General features: G+C 35.0%; 1 pseudogene; it reads right to left on the bottom strand.

The window, feature by feature from the left end:
* Positions 1–12,377, bottom strand: part of LOC113080819 (cytochrome P450 4V2-like) — a 45,118-nt pseudogene extending 32,741 nt beyond the window's left edge.
* Positions 12,378–12,492: the final 115 nt, after the last annotated feature.

Genomic DNA, 12,492 nt, shown 5'->3' with positions numbered 1-12,492 from the left:
ATAGATTTAAACTAAGTGACCCTAACTAATAAACTTTTGTTTCTGAGTTAAATTAAAGATAATAAGCAGTAGTGCATTGACCTATAGAGCTGATCAGGGGCATGTTCCCTCGATCCCCATCAGCACAGGGTAGACACCTCCTGATGGATGTGACACACTCCATACTGAAGCCTCTCACACCCATCAGTGTGTTCTCACCTAAGAGATATACAGAAAAAAAACTTTTTTCTTTTTTTAGGAAGTAAAACTGTAGTAGGCAAATCGATGGTACTGTATGTCTGTGTTGTTTCTCCTGTCACTGGCCAGATCAGGCACCTACTTAGTAAAAGTATCCCACCTTTGACAAGTCCTCTACTTGTCCTCATGTTACAGGCAAAATCCGTGGGTGTGAAAGACCTTTTCATTGGGGTGTCAGACTGCAGGACAAAAACATGGCATGAGTTACATCTAACAATAGACTCCTCTGTATTTACCTCCTATTTCAAGCACTGTTACCAAAGCAGGAAAGTATCTATATCACTTCCTCGTTAGGGGTGGTGTATTTGGATTTGTTCTACATTTAACTGCTGGTAGGGGATAGCGGGGTCGAAAGTAACGTGGGACGAAAGTAACAAAGCAATTTTCTCCGAGCCTCTTTCTGAATTTGCATTCCCAGCTATGACAGCATGTTCAGCATGCAATCCTTGACGGAGCTGAGAAATATCACGTGATTTCCTCATCGTTTCCGGAAGTTAGGTCCGTAAAACTGTTTTCGAGTACAAAAAGTAAATTGTTGAAGCGGTAATTTTTTTTTATTAGTCGTGTTGTTTTTCTTGTTTCATGTGTCACAGTAATGATCAATCTACAGGTTATTTAGTGCTTTAACACATCCTAAAGTTTGCATTTTCAATTTTTTTTTATATAAAATTAAATCGAGTTTAAATGTCAGGAGTTCCCGTCGGGACGAAAGTAACAATTGTTACTTTTGTCCCGCTACAGTCACAAAAAGTATTTATTTTGTTCCAGTGCAAGCTATATTGTGAATTTCTGTGTCTTGCATCATTTCTTACAAATGTTAATGTCATATTATACCAAAATAATATGTCTTAGTGAGGGTCAGAAAGACAGACAGAGGTCTGGTTTTATCCAGATGTTTTTGAGAGGGTGTTTCTGGACATAGAGGAACATCTCTCTCTGTGCCGGTGCTACGTCCCATTTATATTTAGGTTTTAGCCATATCTTAGCCTTTACATCTTCACCTGTGAATTTGCAGTGTTTCCAGATGTTTTAATGCACATTTTCAATTCATGCATAAAAACAACCGGATGGAAACATAAATAGGCCTACTGTTACATTATGTTTAGAGTTTTTTTTTATTATGCTAATGTTATTAAATTTTTATATTGTGCATTCTGTAGAATTTTTTTTTTATTATATAAAAACACATTGAAATTTACTATAAAAAATACAGTCAGGTTTTAAGACATCTGATGAAACTTAAAACTTGAAATGAAATTGAAAATGAAACTGAAAATAAAATTTAAAATTGAAATTTAAAATGAAAATATGAAAATGTAATTTAATATTTTTTTTGCAAAGATAAAGGACAAAATATGTTGACAGTTATTTATTAACAAGGTCACAATCATACTTAAGGTATACTTAAGAAAAATAAGACTAACAGAAAAGAATCTAGCTTATATTGTTGTGTTACTTTCGTCCCAACCGATGAGGTCGAAAGTAACAATGTTCAACTTATGTTCAAAGTGAAATTATACTGAAGTCTTTCTACGTTTCTACAAAATACCACCTGGTATTATTAGACCACACTTCTGAGTTACTGGCCACAGCAGAAATATATCTCTGTATACAACATTATCTTTTAAAATGAAGTTTTTCTGATAAATGGTACTTTCGCCCCTGCTCTCCCCTAACCTATAGCTATAACTGAATAACATCTGATTTCACAATGACTACTCCTGACTGTACATGTACGTTGTCAAGACCTCTATTTAATGTATGTGTTATCATCTGCAATGTATGCTGTTTTCCTCTACACAACTGTACTGTAATCATACTTGCAGGGCAGATGTACTCTGAATGTGGGAGTAGTATTGGGCAGAGACAGATGGTGTTTCTCAATGTCAAGGATACTTCCTTGGCAGGACTGGTCCTTCCAAGTCACTTCCTTCAGAGGCTAGGCGTGGCTCCTAGCTAGCATTTGAAGAACACGTAAATGGACCTGGGGTGCGTTTCCCAAAAGCATAGTTGCTAACCTGTTAGTAACTTAATTGGTTGGCAATGGGAAATTGAATTGCAACCAACAAAGTTGCTAACTTAGTTAGCAACTATGGTTTTGGGAAACGCTCCCCAGGCTAGAAAGTGCATGTCATTGCGTCATTACGTCAGTGAAAAGGTAAGCTTTTTTTTAAATAATTTGCTTCTCACCGACTACACGATCTACTGTACACTAAAACGTATGAATGCCTCCATTTGTTCCTTGGTCTTTGTTAAAAAAGACGAGAAAGCTATGAATAACACGGTGAATGGTATAAAAGTATAATTTTAACATTAAATTACTTTGGACAACTTAAATGGTTGTTTATAAAAGAAATGCCAGTGACGGCAACCAAGCTAACGATTGTTAAATGACAGGTCAAAATTGAATTCGGTCGAATTTTTGGAACAAGATAGCAAAGCTGCACGCATAGGATTGTGGGTGATTTGAGAGCGTGAAGAGCGCGAAAGCTACACATATGCATCCTTTCCTGTATATGGGGCATTTTTCTAATGAAGGACTCAGTCCTTGTTTGAAATTCCGAGGATCCTCGACATTGGAACAGTCCTTCGATGGGTGTCGATGACATAGCATCCTGGAAATTCTGGCTTCCGAGGATCTTTCCTTGACATTGAGAAACGCCTACATACTCCCGCATCAGGGTGGGCTCTCTCAGAGGTGGGAGGTCGTTAACTGCGCCTATAACACTGGTAGCGCCGCCTCTAAGGATCCTTCCTCTGAGCTAAGAAATACAGAGAAATATTACAGCTTTGATTGTTAAACTAAACTAAATCAGTACAGACTGAATAGCCAACCATCTTTACCGACACAGAACTTAAAAAATCTCCTTAATATTCAAATGTAGGTATTATTTTTCTGTAATTTCTGAATTTTCTGTAAAAGGGCAAAGGGCAACCATGTTTACTGTTTTCAGTGTCAAGTCAACCAGACCATGGAGACAGTATGCCCCTTTCACCCATTTCCAAAAACGCTGCTATCTCTCTTTACAGAGATCAAAGTCCACACGAAGGACATATATTCTTTAAAAACCAAACTAACAAACTAAACTCTTTAAAAACCAAACTACATGAAGTCATCTGTGCAGACAGGATGTTACATAAACATTTGATGTCTAATTAACGTCATGTATTGCCTGTGAAGGCAACTTGTTTTCAGGTTTTGAAAAGTCATAGGATGTTTGGTCAACTCTAATGGTGTTTGCTGTCACTAGAGGTGTGAAGGACAGGGTTGACATAGACTATATCACGTATAGCTAGTATAAAGCAGTGGCAAATGTCAAATCCAACAGATTATGTTTGTGAAATATGTATGTTTCATGTATATACACTACCATTAAAAAATCTGGGGTCCATAATATTAAAAAATACAAAATAAAATGTTTCTATTTGAGTATTTTTTTTAAATGCATTTTCCCGTGATGGTTAGGCTGAATCATACTATTCAGTATTTAGTGTCACATCCTTCAGAAATCACTGCTGATTCACAGCTCAGGAACATTTCTTTTTCTTATCATTATTATCAATTTTTAATACAGTTATGCATTACACGATACATTACTTCAGGATTCTTAAATATTTATTTGAAAAAGACATAACAGTCTTACATTTTTATAGAAATGCACTGTATCCTTGCAGAATAAGAATCTTACTTTCTTTCAAAAAGAAGAAGAAAAAAACATCTTACCGACCATAGACTTTTGAATGGTAATGTACAGCATGTATCTGAGGAAAAAAATAAATCAAGGTGGCGAGGGAGTAGCATGAATCTCTTCAGATAGGCAGATCAATAGTCTGCAGGCCACAGTAACACTGGTGTGGCTTGTTACCTGCACAAGTAGGTGCATAGTATTCTTGCTCTTGAGACTCAAGAGTGTATCTGAGGAAGCCTGTGGCTCTGAACGACACTCACTGGTGGCGAGGGCAGGCTTTCATTCACAGAGGATCTGCACGAAAACAAACCCAAGAGCACATACTTACTCTAATTAGCAGTCTGCATGTTTACCCATGCCTGACACCCCTGCTGGAGCTCAAGGCTACATCTGTGATATTTCCAAGTGATGACAAGTTTAAAAGTGTTACAATTAATAAGGTGCAATGCAGCTTGAGGGACCAATTTAACAAGCGCTTTTAAAAGAAGTCTGCATTTCAAAAGGAGGCCTCGGCCTGTTATAACGGGACCCCAGTAGACCCTGCATTGAATAATCTGCAGCCAAATATTCTGAAAGAATTGCATCATGCATAAAGGAGTTGCTGCAACAGAGCCTCTTCATGCAAAACTTGTGAGGATATAAAATGGTACACACAGAGGTATAGCTCACCCAAAAAACTTTCTCAGAGGAACACATAAAAATTAATTATGCTTCACGCAGTAAAAAAAAAATGGGGACTGGAGCTTTCAAGCTTCAAAATGAGTGCTACAAAAGTATTTTAAAAAGTATCATAAAAGTGGCCCATATGTTTTCGCTAATTATACACAACCTCCCAAGTAGTACTTATACTATACTACCTGTCATGATGATTTATGACTTTGACCTTTGACCTTTTGACAGGTTGAACTTCCGGTAACCTTATGATGGATGGGCGGGATAAAAGAGTTCAAGGGTTAACCTATGACCTTTCCAAGCATCGATCATGTGGTTTTGACAGCTAGTTTTACCCTATTGACCTAGTTAGTTCTAAATCATGGTTTTGACGGCTAGTTTAAACGGTACATGAAAGACTCCTCATGCATCGATCATGTGGTTTTGACAGAAGTTGTTTGAACTTTGTGTCAGTTAGATTGTTTGAACTCTGTGTCAGATAGCTTGTTTGAAGTCACAGTTATACGGTTATGTGTGTGTGTGTGTGTGTGGTTATACGGCTTCTCCCCCCTCCCATTACATTCATGAGCGGTGTATAAATGGGGTCGGTGTGTTCTACATTTTATATATATATATATATATATAAAAACATTCTATATTTTATATAATTCTAAAAACAATAAAAGGTTGAAAAACATTTCAGTTATATAATTTATATAATATAATAATGATCATGCTAAAGTTGAAACATTTTAGTTATTTCATATATGTGACATTCAATTATTTCACATTTATATATAAAACATATAATTTATATAATCTAAAACACATTTTAGTTATTTCACATTCATATATAAAACATTATATAATTTATATAATCTAAAACACATTTTAGTTATTTCCCTTTCATATATAAAACATTATATAATTTATATAATCTAAAACACATTTTAGTTATTTCACTTTCATATATAAAACATATAATCTAAAGCAATTTAACTAAGGTTGAAAAAAAAAAAAAAAACATTGTTCTTTTAAGGTTATAAATTAAACTGTATAAAAAATATACTGAAGCCGACTGTTTCAGATAAAACAAGATCCAGAAAAGAGCAGAAAAGGGATGTTTTCACACACCTTTGATCCAGCGTCTGTGTTAGCACGCAACAGTGGACACTCATCGGAATTTACTAACCAATCATAATATCTTCAAAGCCATTTTTTAATCAAAACCACCGTATCTCACGCGGGGGTACCATGTTTTTGACAGTTTTCTGACGGGTGCATCTATGAATTACGGTGGGCGAGCGGCTAGCATCTCTTGTTCCCCTCTCTCTCCCTCTCAGTCATTCATTCGTCTCCAAGTCTTATTTTCTTCTTTTAATGAATATAAACACATTATACATTCACAAACAATATAAAACAAAACATTTACAATAGTTTTGTTCATCACTAAAAATATACATTTTACCAGGATCGGGGGAAGAAATATATAATTGAACAGAACAAAGAATATGGTCTATTGAGGAACCCGGACGTGTCATTGACACAATTCAGTTAAATTCATTTCACATTAATCGTTGCAAAACATTTTCTATATTCTATTTAAAACCTTTTATATCCATCTTTATATCATATCTTTTTATCAAAAGCTGTATAATTATTTATTTTAACCGTACACCTACAGTACCACCACAATAAAATGTTGCATGCACGTACATTTTTTATGAAATTTAGTTTTTAAGCGATCTGAATTATGACTAGCCTATAAATCTCATCATAAACCGCACGTACCTTGTTATATCACTATAATATCCATGCCACTATACAAATTTGTATTCTGATAAACCATATAAACAAGCGGACATAAGCATGGACATATCAAGTTAAAAAGAGACTTATCTCTATTTTAAACAATATGAAAAAAATATATAAATAAAATTATATATGACAACGTGTCACTAAAGCAGAACATACATTTTAAACATGTTTATCAAACTTATAAAACACATCGCAGTAACAGACATGTTACTAAACCAAAGCAAATCAATTTATCATAAATTTTTTAATCATGTATTCAACATATACTTATACAACATATACAAACACGTTTTAAACATATTTTAAACAAAAACTGATCATAAACGACGCCTTCTCAAAATTACAGACATGTACAATCATGCTGATCACATATTATGGGATATTCAGACTTTTAGCCATTAATACGTTTTAGGATAATGAAAAACACCAACGTCTGGGGGCTGCCAAAATATCTCCAGCCCCCCAAAACCCACTCAGATTCCATGGGTTAAAGAATATGGAAATAAATAATTATATAATGACATCAGGCTACTAAAGCAATTAATAAAAAATAAAAAAAAGTATAACTAAAAAAAAAAGATAACTTATTTTAAATGTGATTATATATAGCATAGTATATAATAAACATTTCTGATGATACATATAAAAAATATATCCCTTACATTTTTTAGACCGGTGAGAGATGTCCAAACATGAATGAAATATCCCCAAAATAAAATAATACGACTTAAAAATAAAATAAAAATGATTAAATCATAAACAGAATCTCACAGGTCCTCTTAGTGAAATGTATGTGAGACCTGAGGGGCTGCTTCACACACACCCCGCGCAGGCGAGGGTGGAGTTCCTGTCCGCATGATCAATGGTGTACATTATTTCAAAGCTAACATTAATGTAATGTTTTTTAATAATCAGTTCCCCCCACTACATCTGTTTAAATGTTTCTTAACTCGACAAATTAATGATATATATTACCTAAAATATTTTATATTTTTATATAATATTATATAATAAATAATTATTTATATTATATTATATTATATTATATCATATATATATATATATATATATATATATATATATATATATATATATATATATATATATATATATATATATATATGATTATATTATATTAGATGCATCATGCATTAATCACTTTAGATTCTTTAAAGTTCTTATTTTTAGCACCATCTTCAAAGTTTTTAATACCATCTCTCTCCCTCTCCCTCTATCTCTCCCTCTCTCTCTCTCTCACACACACACACACACACACACACTCTCTCCCACTCCCTCTATCTCTCCTTCTCTCTCTCACACACACGCACACACAATGAAACATGAAACCAAAGTCTTTCTGTATGTTTTTTAAAAATAAAACTTAAAATATTGATTTTGCTTTAAATGTATGCTGAGGAGCTCGTTTGTTTGTCACAGCATAGACTGTGAAGTTTAGATGAAGTTGTTTTAGCTTTTAGAAGAAAGACCCTCGATCGTATTCAGCCATTAAAGATGGTTCAGGAAAGAAGGGGTTTTGCGGACCCACGCATCCTAGAGATGTAAATTATGTGGTTTGCTACGGTCGTAAACCTTTCACATATCTACGGTACTTTCAGACACAGAACAGGAAAGACATTTGCAGGCCCTCTATTTAGCCGTCCCAAAATACCTCCATTTAAAAGCAAAAATAACATTTAAAAATGATCGCCTGTATATCTAACGGCTGTAACTCTATTTTATATATTTTATATTATATTATTTATTTAAAACAATATATTTAACCGACAGTATCCCCCCAACGTGTGTTTTCCATCAGCTGTTTGGCCTTCAGCCTTTTTACGTAGTGCTTTTCATTTAGCCTACTGTAAGATCCCTTTACAATAGTGTAATGAAAGTTAACTTTTCTTAAAGTTTATAGTTGTATTTTACTGTATCCCCATCCTTCTATCCTGTAGATTGCATGCGTACTGTAAAATAACAAATATACATCTTGCTTAAAGTCAGTCAAATAATTACACCTACAATTTGAAAAGTGTTTAAACACATTGTGTGTCACTAAAGCAAGGCACGCCGTCTATCGTCTTATTTTTTTAAATAACCCGATGACCGTCATTGTCTCTTCATATAATTTATCCACCCGAGTGCTTTTCTCACACGAGTAGAAAACTCTTTCTCTTTGGATGTTTTTGGCAGAAACATAATTTCTACATCAGAACATTTTTTAAATGTACGCTGAACTTTTTCTCATTCTACAGAAATACTATTTTCAAATTATTTACCCGTCCTATAACACTTGGTGTAAATGTTCTTACCTAGAACAGAAAACATACGCTTTGACTATTTTGTAGATGTCAACAGATTATGTCAAGAGTGTTTCACATCTAAGAATCAAGATGTTTTGTAAATGACATTTTTCTTACACCTCGAGATTTAGCCGTATCAAGATTTCGGACGGGCTTTCGTCTATTTGAGTGACCAAATCACTAAGAAAGAGAGTATAGCAAGAAAACTAACGTTTACAACGCATATAGGATTCAGAATACAATTATTAAAGTATAATTTTTTTTTGTTAAATGTTGATTTGTAAATGATATTTTTATTACTCCATTAGATTTAGTCATCGTGTTCGGATAGCCGATGACACAATTCACATTATGTTTTAAGACTCCCGTAAGTTCATGCTAACTCTCGCGTGGGAAAGAGAGCGGGGTGAGCGTATTCTATTCATTTAAGAAAAATTATTAAACATTTCCCCCGAACATTTTTTATTATTTTGACAAAACACGACACGACGACATTAAAGAATGTTATCAGTTCCTACGTCCATCTTCTTCGATTCAAATAAAGCGACATCTCCGGTGTACGCGTGTATGTGCTAAACATCTTTGCTTCTCCACTTTTCCAGATTTGTTAGATGGGCTACCGTTGTAATACAAACACATTTGAGAACTACGACGTTCTCACTTTTGTAACGGTTATAGAAAAATGCCGTACACACTTTTGCATTTCATAATTCAGTGATTTTAGCTGTAATGGTCACATAAGACAAATTTGTCAATGTGTGACTCGTAAACATGTATAATTTTATTTATTTATTTTTACCAGAGATAGTCGACCGATCTGTTGACACGTTGTTTTGTAGTTTTCTGACGAAGAGTTTTCTCTGACTGCGGTCAAACATACACTGCCTGTTCATAGGAATTTTACAGCATGACAATATCGGCCCAACATCGAGAGCTCTTGTTCATATAGCCGATGACCACATTCACATTGTTTCAGCATTTGCCAATTGACATGGTCGTAAGCATTATCATCTACCGTACGCTGAGATTTTTCTGCTTTGGCCACTTTTGACGGATTTGCTAGAGGGACTATGTCGCCTCGTTGTAACGTGATTACCTTTAAGATCCATAAGATTGCACTACATTCACCTGAAAAGGTTATAGATATAGTCTTTTATACAGGAAATGTGTATCAGAATAACAATTACCTAATAGTGAAATCCACTCTTCTAAACTATTGTGAAAACTTTTAATGTTGATCCGGCCCACCAGCCGTGTATCTTTTTCATTGTTTTTTAGATAAAGACTATCTCAGAGTTTGGTCAAACAGACAAAACGTGAACAAAATAGAGTACAAGATGATTAAACGATTGTCAAGAGAGTGTTTAAACTGAGATTGTGATGCACTTTAGAGTTTTTTCTGGTCTACCTGTGTCACAATGAAAAATAATAGCCACTACCTCGACTTTTAAAATGAGCCTTACCATCTTCTGTTATGACTCTTATACTTAATACAAACCCATCTACTACACTAAAGTTAGACATTAAAAGTCATGGATGTCATGGATGCGGTATTTTCATCGTATGCATCTCTAAACAGTACTTCAATAAATAAACCGCTGTTGATAAGTCGTTCATTTTGAGTGAGAGGCGGGATGATTTTGACCGTTTTAGTCATTCGTCGTGCTTAAGGTCTGATCCGGGAAACCGCACTACGACTGGAACTGCGCTGTCACGTCTAAAAAAAAACGCTCTTCTTTAAGAAAACCGCGAGGCGAGCAGTTTCTGACAGCTATCAATTCACTTCATTTTTTTTTCACCACCACAAATATTTTGTTTAGCATACATATTAGTTTTAGTCAGTTACATAGGTGTCACGCATGAAGTTTATAGTTATTTTAAATAATTATGATAGAGTTACAGGTTTAGGTTAGTGGGGTGCCTGTAAGTGGTGACAACTTCGAGTATCGGAGACGACGGTGTTACTCAAACAGCCCATATCTTTATCTTTTAACAAAAACTGTCGTATTACGCGTTACTAAGGCAAAATCTGTAACAGCGTTCATTAATATGTTGAAATGAAAATAAACATACAAAACTTTATAATGACCGTGAGTCCAATATAGCCTAACACCGCATTGACAAATGTTTGTTCTAACGCTTTCGCCCAAAAATTGCGAGATTTCTTGACTTCGCCGTGTTTAACGGACGCTAGAGCGAACTGTAAACCACACACTTTCTCATCGCATTACGCTAAGAAACAGCACATGGTTAAAGCTATTACACCATAAACTGTCTAAAGTTGTTAATGTACAAGCACAGTAAACTATTTCTACAAAAAATATCACTGCACTACTGTTTTTGCATATAATACATCATTCAACAATACTTTTGCACACTCATTCGACTGTATTTATTACCGCCGTTCTCACGTTCCTGCTGTTCATAATGTATTTATAATCCTTCATTGCTCTGTTCATCATGTACATACGATCCCTACATTGCATTCATATTTATATTCTGTATATACTCTGATCAATATCGTATATAGCAACTACGCTGTATATTCTGTATAGCTTTACTTACTCTGCACTTTTATGTATATAAAAACACTATATTCTTGGACTTCTGGTTAGATGCTAACTGCATTTCATTAGCTCTGTACTTGTACTCTGCATAATGACAATAAAGTTGAATCTAATCTAAACAAGTACAATCGTACGCTTCCAGGACTTTGCTCATTCTTTCTGTTTCAATTTGTTTAAAACGGACTTTCGCGTTCTTATCTTATTTTCACCAACTAAGTGTTATTCCTAGGCCTCGCGGATTGTTTTCTAGTTTTGGCCCTCAACCTCTTTGTTCATACGCAGTGATATCTCTGTGAATCTGCTCGATTTCATAAAATATCTTTTACGTTATATCATTATACTATCCTAGTTTATATCAGATACAAGTTTGTTTCTTCATATTTCTCTTACATCTACTCCCGTCCATTCTACCCCCGTCAGAGTATCCGCGACAGTATACTCATTTGTAAGTCTCTTCGGACGTATGCTAAATCATTAAAATCCAAAATATGAACTCTGAGAAAGAATTTCCGGTGAAGGGATTCAAACTTTTATTTCAACAAAACAGTCTTCAATTTACAATGAAGTAGCGAAGGAGGTATGACATGACATCACAAGTTATCTAGCCAGAAAAGAAAATCTCGGCAGGCCCTCAAGTTTTGTTCTACTATGAAATTGACGACGGTTTCATAATTTCAGGTATGGCGAAACCATAATGTTTAGCGACTAACATCACACACAAATCCGTTATGCACGTACAACAGACAAGAAGTCTCGTTAATGTACATCTCGTCGCTACATTCGGCCGTCACATACAGAATTTTTCTGGTCGTTACACAAATCGGCGCCTTGCTGGTCGTATACAGCTTGTCAAAATCGGGCCACGGGTTATTTTCAGACTTCTCACAACGTCCATTTCTTTCTTGAGATTTGTTACGCGCTTGGAATCCGCCGTACAATCATGATTTGGATCGCATGCATGATCGATGACCATGCGCATCAGATTCAATCATTTGCTCTCTGTAACATTGTTTAAACATAGAGTCTATGTTGGCTTTTACAGGACACATCTTTCCTTCGGCACAGCCGCACTCCACTCGCTCATCCGCAGCAGCGCTGGTAGTGGTAGACATCCTTTTCAGAATTTGTTCCAAGACGTAAACCGAGCGTTTTTAAAATCCACGACGATCCAGTGTTTTTTAAAATCCACGACGATCCAGTGTTTTTTAAAAATCCACGACGATCCAG

Source organism: Carassius auratus, unplaced genomic scaffold (genome assembly GCF_003368295.1).
Source record: "Carassius auratus strain Wakin unplaced genomic scaffold, ASM336829v1 scaf_tig00032093, whole genome shotgun sequence".
Classification (NCBI taxonomy): Eukaryota; Metazoa; Chordata; class Actinopteri; order Cypriniformes; family Cyprinidae; genus Carassius; species Carassius auratus.
Note: the sequence above shows the minus strand (reverse complement) of the source record. Positions and strands in the feature narration are given on the sequence as shown.